The following is a 15,408-nucleotide window of genomic DNA, read 5'->3' as shown; positions in this document are numbered from 1 at the left end:
ATGGAAATACATGTGTAACCCACAATTAGTGGTAAATGTATGTGACTGGGAGCAGAGAAAGGTAACATCTGTAGGGGTTGACACACTATATACCTGGATACTGCATCCAATCCCCGGCTGCCAGTACTTTCACTTTTCTGTAAGTGATGCAGATAAATTTCAGCCACATATAATTCCTGGCGATGCGGCAACAGCAAAACTACAGCCAGGAATTAATGGGTGTCACACGTACCCCAAAGTGACAGAACTGCCGCCCGGGGACTGGATTTGGCTATAACCACATCTGGTTACACTGTGCACCACAAACTGAATAAAAAAACACCCTAAGGCTGAGGCCCATGTTACGGCTTTTTTTTATTGCAGATTTTGCTGCGTTTTTCTGAGTCAAAGCCAGGAGGCAATTGAGCAGAAGGGAGACATATAAGAAGCTTCCTAGATATTTCCCATTCCTTTAGTAGCCATTCTTGGCTTTGGCTCAAAAAAACGCAGCAACATCTGCAACAAAAAAAGCTGTGTTTCTGCAACGCGGGGCTTCAGTCTAAAGGCTAGTTCACATGGGGCAAAATAGTCAGGATTTTGATGCAGAATCCGCATCTAAATCCTTCCACCTCCCAATTAAATCAATGGGAGCTGGTCATTTCCTTTTTCCGTGAGTGGTTTGTTTCAGCTTGCGGAAAAAAGAAGCGAGCTGCCCTTTGTTCAGGCGGATTCCGCTGTTCTGTCCCCACATGAAGGCGAATGAAGGTGTAACTAATAGTGGCCATGTGACTCTCCTACCTTCATATCCAAGCAGTGGAGCAGACCGGACCGGCAGGAGCTCAGGATAGATTAATTCAAATGTAGACACGATGATATGATGAACCAACGTGGATTTATTTGACCCAAGAACAGCGACAAGCGATAACACGATACTGTAATAACCTTGGTAGTAGTGGTATTAAATGCAGTCCTGTTGGTGTCTTTCCTGAGGTTAACTGCTGGTCAAAAAACTGATGCCTTCACGATGCCCAAGTATAAGCAAGTCCAGTCACACAGCTATGAAAAACTAATATGGCTGCAGGGAGAGACATGGACCAGGGCTTTGCCTAAAACCACTTTATTAAAAAAAACTTTATTAACAAGAACAAGGGCATGCAGCATGCAAATTCTGGCCAGTAGATGGCAGCAACAATAATGCATAGAAATAACATGAAAGAGGGGGCCACACGGTGGCTCAGTGGTTAGCACTGCAGCCTTGCAGCGCTGGAGTCCTGGTGTTCAAATCCCGCCAAGGGCATAAAACCAACTGCAAGGAGTTTGTATGTTCTCCCCGTGTTTGCATGGATTTCCATCCCATATTCCAAAGACATACTGATAGGGAAAAATGTGCATTGTGAGCTCTATGTGGGGCTCACAATCTACATTAAAAAAACGAAAAAAAAAAAAAAAAAGAAATAACATGAAAGGGTAATAGTAATACAGGACATTTAACTATTAATATGAGGAGAACAGCACATCCACGGCTGATTCAGTCACAGCGTACACCTTGCGACACCACCCTCCAGACTAGGCCCATTCATTTGGGCCTATTCCGGAGTGGAAAGCCACGACAGAATGTGTTCATGCAGAACCCTGTATGAACTAACCCTTATGCCTCCTGCACACAAATGGCAAAGATGTGGTTTTCACTGACTTATACATATAAAAAAAAAAAAAAAAAAGAATTGACAGTGCCGTAAATGCAGACATAGGACACATACACAACCTGCTCCATTATTTGCAGCTCTTCAATTTGGCCCAGACACAGAGCCACAAAAGCGACGGCATCTATGTGTACAGGCCCATTGAAATATAATAGTCCATATTTTTATCCACAATTGCAGATAAAAAGTCTGGTCATGTGTATTACAGTTTAGTTACTCCATGTACCTCATATTAATAGCAGTTAACCCTATCATGTCCCACACATTAACTCACATTAACCCCCTGTGTGCCTCACATAAGGGTTAGTGATATGTGAGATATATGGAGGTAATAATTAAGTATCTTCATTAATAAGGTCTTTTATTAGTACCTTCCTATGTATGTCTCCCATATTAGTAACCCTTATGTGAGGCACACAGGAGTGATGAACATGATGGGGTTAATTGGTGTGATTGGTGTAATTAATGTGAGATACATGGAGTTAATAAAACTAAATCAATAACCCCAAATTCCTGACATTAGTAGGAACAGTAATCTCAGCATGTACCTGGTGTTTTTTTACTTTACTGTATGGGCCTTGCCTCTTCTCTCCTCTTCCTTTGCAGGGTGCAGACACAGGAGCAGTGTCCAGACAGCATCCTCGTGCTGCACAGCCATTAGCTCTGCCTCCTGGGCTTTCCTAGCTAAGAAGGGGGAGTAACCGATATCAGTGCTGTAGCAGAGCACTGAAGGGACCTCCCTCTGCTCTTAATGTATGCAGGTCCTGCGCTGACTGCCGACCCAGGACTAATTGAGATGAGGCTCAGGGCCCATCGGGGGATTCACCGGTTCCCCGGTGGGTCAGTCCAACCCTTTATACATACCCCTCACCCCTTGTTTCCGCCTCAGCTCTAGAAGCCACTGCACTGAATACTCATTTAGTCAAGCTTATGGACAGATATCCAGAGCTATAGAGAAACCACAGAGGGAGTATTTAGAGGGGTCTTAATGTGACTCTTTTCACTACCAGTAGTGAAGGGGTAGTTGGGAAACTTGGCGATCTTTGGTAGCACAACAGGAGTCGCGGCTAGAATCACCATGTATCCCTTACCTAAAGGAAGCTTGGTCAGAGACTTTAGACATAATTTGTGCCGTCTTCGTTTATAGCTGCCGTTTGGAAGAAACACTTGTTCACACTGACAGTCTCCATGAATGGAAGTGACTTATACATTACATCTTTCCTTATCAGCTTATATGTCATAATAGAGTATACAGACAAGGAGACAGAGTCTTTGCTGTTTATATTTTATTAACAGAACGTTTCGATCACATCATCTGTGTGATGACCTAATTTATTTCTTGCAGGGTGTCACTGTCTCTTCTGTGTTTGTTTGCACTGTGCTCGGTGTAGCAACACGTGAACATTGTATGTCCTTTTTTGGCACGCTCTAGATCTTTCTATATGGATCTTGTATGACAAGGATTGGACACTATGTAGAAATGCACATTTGTTGTACATTGAAGGCACAAAGTGGCATTTAGGTCATTTATGGAAGGTCTTCTGTTTCTGTGATAAGTGGTGATGTGTAGCAGCCGACACTTTTTTGTACTATGCCTGTGTTAGACTTTATCACAGTGCTGCCATCGCACAGTAGTACACTGCTGAGTCTTCCACTTGTGTTTTGTCCATATTGAGGTGTGTGAACTTCTCCTTGATATCCAGAAACATATTATAATGTCCAAATGACTTATTACCAGTAGTTTGCATTAACAGAATGGGTTGGATTTTGTGGCCAGGGACATGCCGGTACCATTGGAGACTATATTCTGTACCAGTATAACTGCAGTTTATTTGCACGGCTTCTCCCTCTGTAACAGTAACATATGAGTCTTGATGCACAGAGTATTGTCCCAGGACTCCTGAAATAACAGAGTAACACACCCTTGAGACAGTTGAGCTATTTAATGCCATCTTCTTGATTTTTGTGAGGACTTTGTTTCATTTCCTTATGTTTGAACTTGACTATAATCCCTATTTAATACAATGAGAGTAAGGGCTTAAACGGCTGTTACATTATATGCACATGGTTGGTATTTGTTGCCATAATACAGTCCATATTGGATGTCGCTTATGTGATTAGATCATATAAAATAATGAGGCAAGGACTACATGGTGACAGTGACTGTGACTCATATCATATAACCAAAGAGAACAGCATTGCCCTACAAATTCTTCACTAATATAAATGAATGAAGTCACATTGTGACCTGGAGGATTCTCTTGCAATAATTGACTTGTGTCACCGACTGACAGTTTAACAATAATATTGCATTACCTGTAATGAGTATAGTAAAGACTGTAGACGTCTTCATGGCAGCTCTCATCATGTATACACCTCAATGGGCTCTGAGTCAATGTGTCGCACATTTGCAGTTTTACTAGGTAGGATGTGGGAGTGATCACATCAGTACATGAAAAACAAAAGTACTTGCCATTGTGGCTGTAAATATTCTTGCTTTTGATCATGTTACGTTGTTTCTCTGGTTTAAAGACATAAAGTGTACTTATGAATGTATCACATATCTGTTTTGCTAAGGGCTTTTTTGTGGGCAAAATTTCACAATTTGATGAAATACATACTGCTGTTTTAACAGCAAAGTACTCGGGTTTTTGTCTGTGCAAATCTTTAAAAAAAAATAACTCCTTTATATTCAAGTGGTTTCTTGTTGTTCAACCAATAAAAAAAATTGTCTGCATTAATCTTAATAAAATTCTTGATAATTTTGTGTTTGTTTTTTTCTGCTCTGGTCTGGTTCTGACATATATACAGTGTGAAGGAGCACAGTTGTACTTTTTTACCACACTTTTCCAGTGATATTTTGCAAGATTTGTTTTTTCTAATATAATAAGAATGCAAACTATTCTCAATTGTCAAAATGGAAGAAGTGGACCATCTAGTGGTTAAAGAAAATACTGCAGCTATAACAACTCATAAAGTACAGTATTTTCGTGTGAGCACACAGCCAATGTGAGCATGGATGCAATGGTGAAGTGGTGTCTTTTTCATTACCACATTTTGCCTTGCATTCCACCCATCTGTGCTCACTACAATTGGATGCATATGATTTTACTTTGGTGAAATACCTATAAAAGAAAAAGAGATAGGTGCTCCCTTGTGTAGTAATAATAGAACACTGTCATAAATGGAGAAAAACCCTACCAGGGTAGATTTCACCTGGACTAGGCTGTGCATAAACAGGCACAACTATAGCCTCAGTTAGAAACTCCTGGGAAGCCCAACTGTGCTCCTGTGTTAGGGCTGCAGCTCTTTTTTTTAAATCAGATAATTTTTATTAACAAATTTTTCTTAACATAAAATCAAACAATCGACAAAACAACAGCAACACAATAACAATTCAAAGTAAATATGGAGACACAATCCGACACATAAAGAGGGAGGGGGGGGGGGGGGAGTCCATTAGGACCCCCCCCCCGCTAAATCTCCCGAACCTCCTTTGATTTCCATGTAAAGAATAGCATTCAGGGGATCAGGAAACAGAGAAAGTTGAAGTGAGAGATCTGTTCCTAATCAGAGACGGAGAAGGAAGGCCAGGTGTGTCCAACCATGCTCCCCAAATTTTTTCAAATTTAGTTTGGGCCTTTCTCTGTATATATACTCCCCTCTCCAGCCTAATAGTATTATTAACTCTAGATATCAATTCCACTAGAGAAGGAGGACTTGGGTCCAACCAATGATAAGCAATCAATTTTCTTGCCTGGTATAAAACCCTGGACAACCCTATAAAATCCGGGCTTTCCATGTCCACACCCTCCCCCAAAAGACCTAGGAGGCAAACTAATGGTGATCACAGAAGTGCAATAGAATACACCCAGCCAAGCAAGGACAGTACCTGATTCCAGTAATTGGCTAACTCCTGACATTCTCACATCATATGCAGGAGATGTGCGGGCTCCATACTACAGCGGGGGCATTTGGCATCAGAACGGATATGCATACGGAACAGTCTCTGTGGAGTCCTATAGACCCTATGCAAGAGATAAATATGAGACAGTCTCTGTGCTTCACTAGGGGACAGTGTTGGGGTTAAGGCTAACACATCTCGCCAGGTTTCCTCATCAACCGCACCAACATCCCCCTCCCACCTTTTCCTAGTCTTGTCCGGGAAATCCTCCAAGTATGCCATTAATAACTGTCGGTACAGTGTAGATATCATTCCCTTAGTAATTGATCCCATAAGAGTATGGGCTGCAGCTCTTAGGCCACAGACAAGCTCAAAGAGCAGAGGTCCTTATAATATTTAATAGCAATAAAAATGGATCTACATGTGAACACTGCCATTAACGGTATTTATTACTTTAAAAGTCAGCACAGTGACAATAAAGCCTAGTAAGTAGCATCAGAACACTTATATATAAATAAAAAAAAAAATATATATATATATATATATATATATATATATATATACAGTCCTATGAAAAAGTTTGGGCACCCCTATTAATCTTAATCATTTTTAGTTCTAAATATTTTGGTGTTTGCAGCAGCCATTTCAGTTTGATATATCTAATAACTGATGGACACAGTAATATTTCAGGATTGAAATGAGGTTTATTGTACTAACAGAAAATGCGCAATATGCATTAAACCAAAATTTGACCGGTGCAAAAGTATGGGCACCTCAACAGAAAAGTGACATTAATATTTAGTACATCCTCCTTTTGCAAAGATAACAGCCTCTAGTCGCTTCCTGTAGCTTTTAATCAGTTCCTGGATCCTGAATAAAGGTATTTTGGACAAACAATTCAAGTTCAGTTAAGTTTGATGGTCGCCGAGCATGGACAGCCCGCTTCAAATCATCCCACAGATGTTCAATGATATTCAGGTCTGGGGACTGGGATGGCCATTCCAGAACATTGTAATTGTTCCTCTGCATGAATGCCTGAGGATTTGGAGCAGTGTTTTGGATCATTGTCTTGCTGAAATATCCATCCCCGGCGTAACTTCAACTTCGTCACTGATTCTTGAACATTATTCTCAAGAATCTGCTGATACTGAGTGGAATCCATGCGACCCTCAACTTTAACAAGATTCCCGATGCCGGCATTGGTCACACAGCCCCAAAGCATGATGGAACCTCCACCAAATTTTACAGTGGGTAGCATGTGTTTTTCTTGGAATGCTGTTTCTTTTTGGACGCCATGCATAACGCCTTTTTTTATAACCAAACAACTCAATTTTTGTTTCCAAAATGAAGCTGCCTTGTCCAAATGTGCTTTTTCATACCTCAGGCAACTCTATTTGTGGTGTACGTGCAGAAACGGCTTCTTTCTCATCACTCTCCCATACAGCTTCTATTTGTGCAAAGTGCGCTGTATAGTTGACCGATGCACAGTGACACCATCTGCAGCAAGATGATGCTGCAGCTCTTTGGAGGTGGTCTGTGGATTGTCCTTGACTGTTCTCACCATTCTTCTTCTCTGCCTTTCTGATATTTTTCTTGGCCTGCCACTTCTGGGCTTAACAAGAACTGTCCCTGTGGTCTTCCATTTCCTTACTATGTTCCTCACAGTGGAAACTGACAGGTTAAATCTCTGAGACAACGTTTTGTATCCTTCCCCTGAACAACTATGTTGAACAATCTTTGTTTTCAGATCATTTGAGAGCGGGCTGTCCACGCTCGGCGACCATCAAACTTAACTGAACTTGAATTGTTTTGTAGAAATAAATGGTCCAAAATACCTTCATCCAGGATCCAGGAACTTAAGAACCAGGCCATTTTTTGGTTTCGCATTTTCGTTTTTCCCTCCTCACATTTCAAGAGCCATAACTTTTTCATTTTTCAGTTCACAGAGTCACATGATAGCTTATTGTTTGCGGGACAAATTGTACTTTGTAATGGCACCATTCAATATGCTGTGCAATGTACTGGGAAGCTGGAAAAAAATTCAGAATGAGGCGCAATTGGAGAAAAAATGCATTTGCGCCATTTTCTTATGGGTTTAATTTTTACAGCATTCACTGTTTGGTACAAATGACATGTTACCTGTGTTCTACGTGTCAGTACAAACGCGGTGATACCAAATTTATATAGTATTTGAAATTTTTTGATACTTTTAAAAAAATTATAAACTTTGCAAAATAGAAAAAAAATTTTGTGTCATCATGTTCTAACACCTGTAACTTTTTCATATTTCCATGTATGGAGCTGGTTGTGGTGTCTTTTTATGCGGGACAAGATGACGTTTCTATTGATACCATTTGGGGAAAGATCCGATGGTTTGATCACTTTTTATTCAATTTTTTATAGGAGGCAAAGTGTTGAAAAAAACGCTTTTTGGCTGTTTTTATTTTTTTGCCGCTACGCCGTTCGCAGTACGGGATAAATGTTTTAATATTCTAATAGTTCAGGCATTTTGGAGCGCAGGGATACCTAATATGTTTATGTTTAATGTTCTTTAATTACTTTTATAGCTGATCTAGGGAAAGGGGGGTGATTTGAACTTTTATATTTTTTTTATTTTTTTAATACTTTTAAAACTTTTTTTTTTCTTCTGTTACATTTATGATCAGACCCCTTAGGTACCTTGAAACCTAGGGAGTCTGATCGCTCATACTATTCACTGCAATACTACAGTATTGCAGTGAATAGGAAAATCGCAGCACTTCTATTAGACGATGCCTCTGGCATCGTCTAATAGATCTCATGCAGAGACAAGCCTGGAAGCCTTCAATAGGCTTCCGGCTGTCATAGCAACCGATCACCGCCCTCTTGTGACGTTCAGGAGGGCGGCGATCGGCGAAACATGGCGGCGCCCATGCCGCCGGCGCCGTTTACACACTGCGGTCACGTTTGACCGCAGTGTGTAAAGGGTTAACAGCAGCGATCGGCTCGGGCACCGACCGCTGCTGTTATTGGCAGGTCCTGGCTGTATTATACAGCCGGCATCTGCCGTGTATGGAGCAAGCTCAGCGTGTGAGCTCGCTCCATACATCCCCATGCGACCCATGACGTACAGTTACGTCAAGGGTCGCTAAGGGGTTAAAAGCTACAGGAAGCGACTAGAGGCTGTTATCTTTGCAAAAGGAGGATGTACTAAATATTAATGTCACTTTTCTGTTGAGGTGCCCATATTTTTGCACCGGTCAAATTTTGGTTTAATGCATATTGCGCATTTTCTGTTAGTACAATAAACCTCATTTCAATCCTGAAATATTACTGTGTCCATCAGTTATTAGATATATCAAACTGAAATGGCTGTTGCAAACACCAAAATATTTAGAACTAAAAATGATTAAGATTAATAGGGGTGCCCAAACTTTTTCATAGGACTGTATATAGTACATAGGAAACACTTCTAAAGGGATGTAGTGTCCCAATTAACAATTTAACCCCTCAATCCAAGGAGCAATAGGAACAACAGTAAATAGAAATGAGCGAACAGTAAAATGTCCGAGGTTCGACATTCGTTTCGAGTAGCCCCTCAATATTCGACTACTCAAATCGAATATCGAACCCTATTATAGTCTATGGGGGAAAATGCTCGTTTCAGGGGTAGGCAACGTTCGATCAAATTATACTTACCAAGTCCACGAGTGAGGGTCGGGCTGGATCCTCCGAGAAGTCTTCTCCTTGCAGCGTCCCTGCGGCGTCTTCCGGCTCTGAATTCACTCTGTTAGGCATCGGGCCTGGGCAGAGCCAACTGTGCATGCTCGCACCACAAGCGGACATGCGCAGTCGGTTCTGCCCAGGCCCGATGCCTGGCAGAGTGAATGAAGAGCCGGAAGACGCCGCGGGGAAGCTGCACGGAGAAGACTTCTAAAGGTAGGAGAAGAACCAGCATTGATTGGCTGACTGTATAGCATTCGGCCAATCAATGCTGGTTCTGCATCGAACTTTTACATTCGAACAGCGAGTTGTACTCGATCGAGTACGAGTATTTCAAATACCGTAGTATTGGATCGAATACCTACTCGATCGAGTACTACTCGCTCATCTCTAACAGTAAACATCAATACCATTATGTCAAAGAGGAATAACAATTAAACTGATTTACATTATAGTAAAACATGAAATAGATTACATTTATGTATAACAGACATTAAAACCTAAATCTGTAACAACAATGTGAGGGGGTATGGACCAGCAGGAGCAGAGGAACAGAGGGAGAGGAAGTCCGCAACCATAAATGCAAACACCGACGAATATACCGGGTCCTCAGTATCCAAAAAAAACAGGAACAGGTAAGTAAGAGTAAACCATATCATAAAAAAACAAGCATTGAGTCCCCAGCCAACAACAGCAATGAGCAGAGAGAAGAGAATATAGGAGGGACGAATCCATTGGGTACCAAGTTTGGGTAAGTGAAAATGAAAAATATAAGTAAAAAAAAAATAGAAAATTAGAAAGTTAGTAGAGAAGGTGGGGCTTAGGAGAGTGTGGGCAGGTACTGGGCAGGGAGACTCCCCGCCCTCTCCCGACTAGTATTTTAGAGAAAGCGGGGCTTAGAAGAGTGTGGGTGGGGAGTCTCCCCTCCCAGTACCTGCCCACACTCTCCTAAGCCCCTCCTTCTCTATAATAATAGTCGGGGAGAGGGGGGCGGGGCGCTCTGAAACTGGGACCATGGATCGAAGTGGACCAAGAGCAAAGAGCTGTAGGTAAGCTGCCACTGGGGGGGGGGGTTAATCACTACACAGCGTGGGGTACATGCTGTGTAGTGAATAGGATAGTCGTTACAATCCCAGCTCTGCTTAATCAACAAACAGTAGTGTCTGATACTACAAACTCAGCTCGGCTAGACCGATAAACTGAGCGTGTAGTGTCCGATGTAGGTGAGCTGAGTACGGAGATGTAAATGCAGGAGAGCTGGCAGATATGCAGCAGACTAACACACTCAGCTCTGCTAACATCGGCCAGCTCTGCTACATCTCTGGTGTAGTAGCTCTGCACTACACCCAACCAACCCTCCATCTACTCCTCCTGTCACACACATCTCATGTGTAGCAGAGCTCAGCGCACACTCAGCTCTACTACATCTCTACAACAGAGTGTAGATATGTAGCAGAGCTGAGTGTGTGCTGAGCTATGTTACACCAGAGATGTGTGTGACAGGAGGAATAGCCAAGCTGAGCGCACGACTGGCTCTGCTTCATTTCGCCATAGGTATGCATTGACCAGCATTGATTGGCCAGTCTTACAGCATTCGGCCAATCAACGCTGGTTCTGCCGGAGGAGGCGGAGTCTAAAATCGGACCAGAATGGAAACTGCTGTGGACGGCTCTTAGACTCCGCCTCCTCAGGCAGAACCAGCGTTGATTGGCTGAATGTTGTAGACTGGCCAATCAACGCTGGTCAATGCATACTTATGGAAAAAAGTCCGCTCTGGCATATTGCAAGCTGACAGGGGATCCTGACATAATAAAGGTACTTGATGCCCCCAGACATGCTTCCCCTGCTGTCCCAGTTGCTTTCCAGGGTGTTGGCATCATTTCCTGGGGTGTCTTAGTGGACTTGGTGACTCTCCTGAGTCGAATGGTGGGATCCCCTGTAGCGAAGCATTTTCTCCCATAGACTATAATGGGGTTCGATATTTGTTTGAATAGTCGAATATTGAGATGCTATTCGTAACGAATCTCAAACATTTTACTGTTCGCTCATCTCTAATAATTACCTGTACAAAGGCTGAATAAAAGGAAGAGAATGTGGCTGGTTTTCATGACAGCTCAGTTTAGTATAAAGCATATGAGACAGTATGGTATATGAGGCATGAAGAGACATAGCATGGAAAATATATATGTGTAGGTGGAGCCTAGACAGGTCTACGTGAATCATAGGAGATATTTTAGCCGTGTGCTACTGTAAAGCAGAAACAGATGTGGCAGGAAATTCTATTCTATTGCAGTCTATGGGAAAATCAATCCAGCTATGTAACAGAGTGTCCCACATGGTGGAACCAATGCATAGGACTGCCAGTATCCTGCAGATATATCCTAAAGACAGCTGAACTTGTAGTATATAGTATATTAAACATATCAAGTCGTCTAAGATTCCCTGCATGTCAAAGTCAATAATCAATAAAAATTATTACCATATGGTTATATCTATCGACAGCTTTCCTTTTACTACACCAGATGATTAAATTAATATTCACATAATATGAAATTCTGACAGTTTCATCCTTTTTCTGCAATATCTGTTGTATAGACTTTGTTCATATCTGCTCTAGTATTTTTGTACTTTTTCCTTGGTACACTTTCCTGAAAAGGACATCATTATACACCTTATGACTGAGAAAATACAGAGGCCACGTCTCCCTGATGGTGGGAGAAGCAATGATTCACTGCAGGTTGTAGACAGGCCCAAGCGGCATATGGGCGGATAGCACGAGTGCACAATCCTGAGAGATGCAACAAATTTCTAACCTCCAATATCTAAGATGGAAAAATACTTAGAATTACAAATGTACATAGATAAGGGCCCCTTCACACGGCGTAAGCGCGCCGCTCATTTAGACACGTATACACGTTTCCGAGCCCGGTGCTTCAAAACAGAGCCCATTGATTTCAATGGGAAGCGCGCAAAGCAGGAGAGTGCTGCAGGTCAATAACAGCACTCTCCTGCTGTGTGCACCCCCTCTGGAGTTGAGCCCCTTTCTCTCGGGTATGGGTGTGGTCAGGGTCCATTTTAACCCTGTTTTTGGTTGCTTTACAGCACCCTCTAGGTTCACACCCTTACTATATATAGTGTCAGGGTCTGGGGTTGCTAGGTGGGGTGGCATAGACACAAAAGTCCAGTTTCTTTAGTTCAAACAAAGGTAGAGTTTATTTTCACTCAAAAAGGCAGTCCAGCAACAAAAGGAAATTATACAAAAATAAATACCTGCCTGGCTAGGCTCTAACTAAACATAGAATAGGTTACCTCACCTAGAATAACAGAAATCCAAAAGCCAGTAGAATCACTCAGGACACAGCTCCAAAAATATGACCAGTCTGTTGGCTCTCCACCCAAGCTCTGCCAAAGTGTTGCTGCTGGAGCTGGCTTCTTAAGCCTCCTTGACGAGAAGACTCTCTGCAGCTGAGTTGCTGCTGGAACATCCCCAAAGTGTGGACTGGAGGGGGGTGGAATACAGGTTCCACTACCAACCTACCTGCCATTCATAAAAATCCAGCCCAGTACTGAGCATTTACCAAAATGCTCAGCAGACAAGTTGTCTGCTGAGAACAAACATTCCTTCTGGAGTTTTTCATCACCTTAGTAGTCTGGGTGAGATGTACACCCCATATATATATATATATATATATATATATATATATATATATATATATATATATATATATCAATGTTGCAACATTTTTTAATTTTTATGTGTAATCAAGTTTTGTTAAGAGTTTAAACAAAAGAAAGTGAGACAAAACAAAGGAACACAATCAGTATCGAGGTGCACAGGCCCCGCAAAAATAGCAGGAGGTCAGAGGGACTCCCTCGACCAATAGAAACAGTATACTGTTAAATGGCAATATCAACACAAAGGCACACAAAAACGTAGAAACATCAGCATAGGACAAGAAAAAAAAGAAGGGAGGGTAAGACCAGGACAAGTACAGGGGAAGACCAGAAAAAACACTAGATGGGACAATGAGGACACGAGAGACGGAGAGGAAGAGAAAAAAAAATGGGAGAGCAGAAAACAGGAGGAAAGAGGGGAGGGACAACCACAGACCAGAAGGAAGAAAAAGAGATGAGGGGGAGAACCGGAGTCCCCATCAAGAAAAAGAGGAAGAAAATTCCACGGACTCCTGGAACACCACCCAGGGCTGCCAGAGACTATCAAATCCGGCATTTTTGATACAAAATTTGTGTTCTGGTAGAGGGTGGCCTAAAATGTAGCGTAGTTCAGTACAGAAGTGCTAGATTTTTAGATGCTCCAAATTTATCATACATTGTGTATTTAATAATGTTGTTACAAATTGCAACAATACAGACACTGTCAAAAACAGTGTGTTTTTGGTTTTTGCAATATCTAATGCAGGGATTTCATTTTGTTTTTGCGGTTAGATTCACTCCTGGATTTGGTTCAAAAAAACTGTTTCAAAAGCTGCAACAAAAAGACTGTAATTCCAGGTTTCTGTAAGATCAGAGGTTAGATGTGTGACACTGTGCTGCCTGCAGAGCACAGACATAGATGACTGAGTCCTCTGTCTGCACATCACTTATAACCAGTTCTGTAGAGTTCATTGTCACATTAATTGTGAATCTCCCCTTAGTAGAATCACCAGCGGCACCTTTATTAGCTTTATGTAATATTAGCTGTGGAGCTGATCCAGGATAATAGCGATACCAGTAAAGATATGAGCTGGGGTATGAGGTTGTGTAGGTGCAGGAGAGAGTGACTTTATGTCCTTCATTAGTAGACATCTGATAATTCATTGGTTCAATGGAGTCCCCCGTAGTTTGTCCTGGAAAAGAAAATCTCATTTATTCTTACAATCGTCATCACATACAATAGTCACAGATATAATCATATTCTGATTCTCTATCATCAGAATAATTTAGATTCTGATGATACAACCAAGATTATTTATTCATATTTATTATAATTATAGATTTGATTGTTAATAGTATCCTGTAATAATTTAATATACTCAACATACCGATATTCAAGCACAGAAGCAGTAAAATGCAGACAATATGGTGGTTGTTGTTCATAGTAGCTCTGATGTCATTCGTGTTTGTAGAGCAGCTGTTATAACTGAAATTCTACATTGTGCTGTATTATATGTGACATACAGGAGGCAAAACTGCAAATACAGGAGGAGGAGTCATGGAACATGTAGTACTTTCTGTAACAAGGTACTATATGTGATTTACTGCAACCAAATATTACTGGTTTTTATTTGACGTTTCGTAGTCTCCACACTAATATCTAATTTGTCTTGAAACCAATTCACTGTATAGAAGTCAAAGTCACTATGTAACATTTGCCTAAGGTTCTTGAAATCTTGAATGGGTTCTTTATGCGACAGTCTTAGAAAACAGACACTGGACCACCTGGAAGAATTCTTAATGAATGGATATTGGCCCCATTTGTAGGATGTCAAGCATTTTCAATAGGATACCGGATTTCAGAAATATTCTACCAATCTATGGAGAATATTATACTCATGAGTCAGATGTTTCATCGTTTCTAGTAGGGAGCCATAGGTTAAAGTGTGAAGATTTTCCAAATGTGGGAGTAAATAAACCAACAGATATTTGACTGATCCAGATATCCAAGTACAGGGGAGTGTAGGTCCAATGACTTCAGATTCTGGGAGGATAATGTAACACTCAGGAGGGCTAGGACTGATATCACGGGGAATATGTCAGATGTGGCTTGGGCTGGATCCCAAGTGTGCACCAAGCCTCCTTTTTGATGTCCCCGACTACCCACCCCCACGTGGTACCTGACAATGACAACAGACAACCAGGTCTCAGGGGTGTCATTGCTCTTTTACTAGCAGGACAAGGTAATACAAATGTACATATGGAGTAATTCTGCACATACAATACAGTGATCTTTGCAGGCAGTGTCCAGTTAGCAGGTGATGGAGCTTGGAGCAGGAAATTGCTTGGGTAGTTAAACTTGTATATACTTGTAAAGATGGCCTGTATCCAGGGGGTTAGTCCTCAACAAACTGGGTACACGTATGTAGGAGAGGAAATAGGGGTGGGCTCCTTAAATATAGATTT

The sequence above is a fragment of the Leptodactylus fuscus genome, chromosome 1 (genome assembly GCF_031893055.1).
Source record: "Leptodactylus fuscus isolate aLepFus1 chromosome 1, aLepFus1.hap2, whole genome shotgun sequence".
In the NCBI taxonomy this organism is placed as follows: domain Eukaryota; kingdom Metazoa; phylum Chordata; class Amphibia; order Anura; family Leptodactylidae; genus Leptodactylus; species Leptodactylus fuscus.
This window is presented reverse-complemented; position numbering follows the sequence as displayed.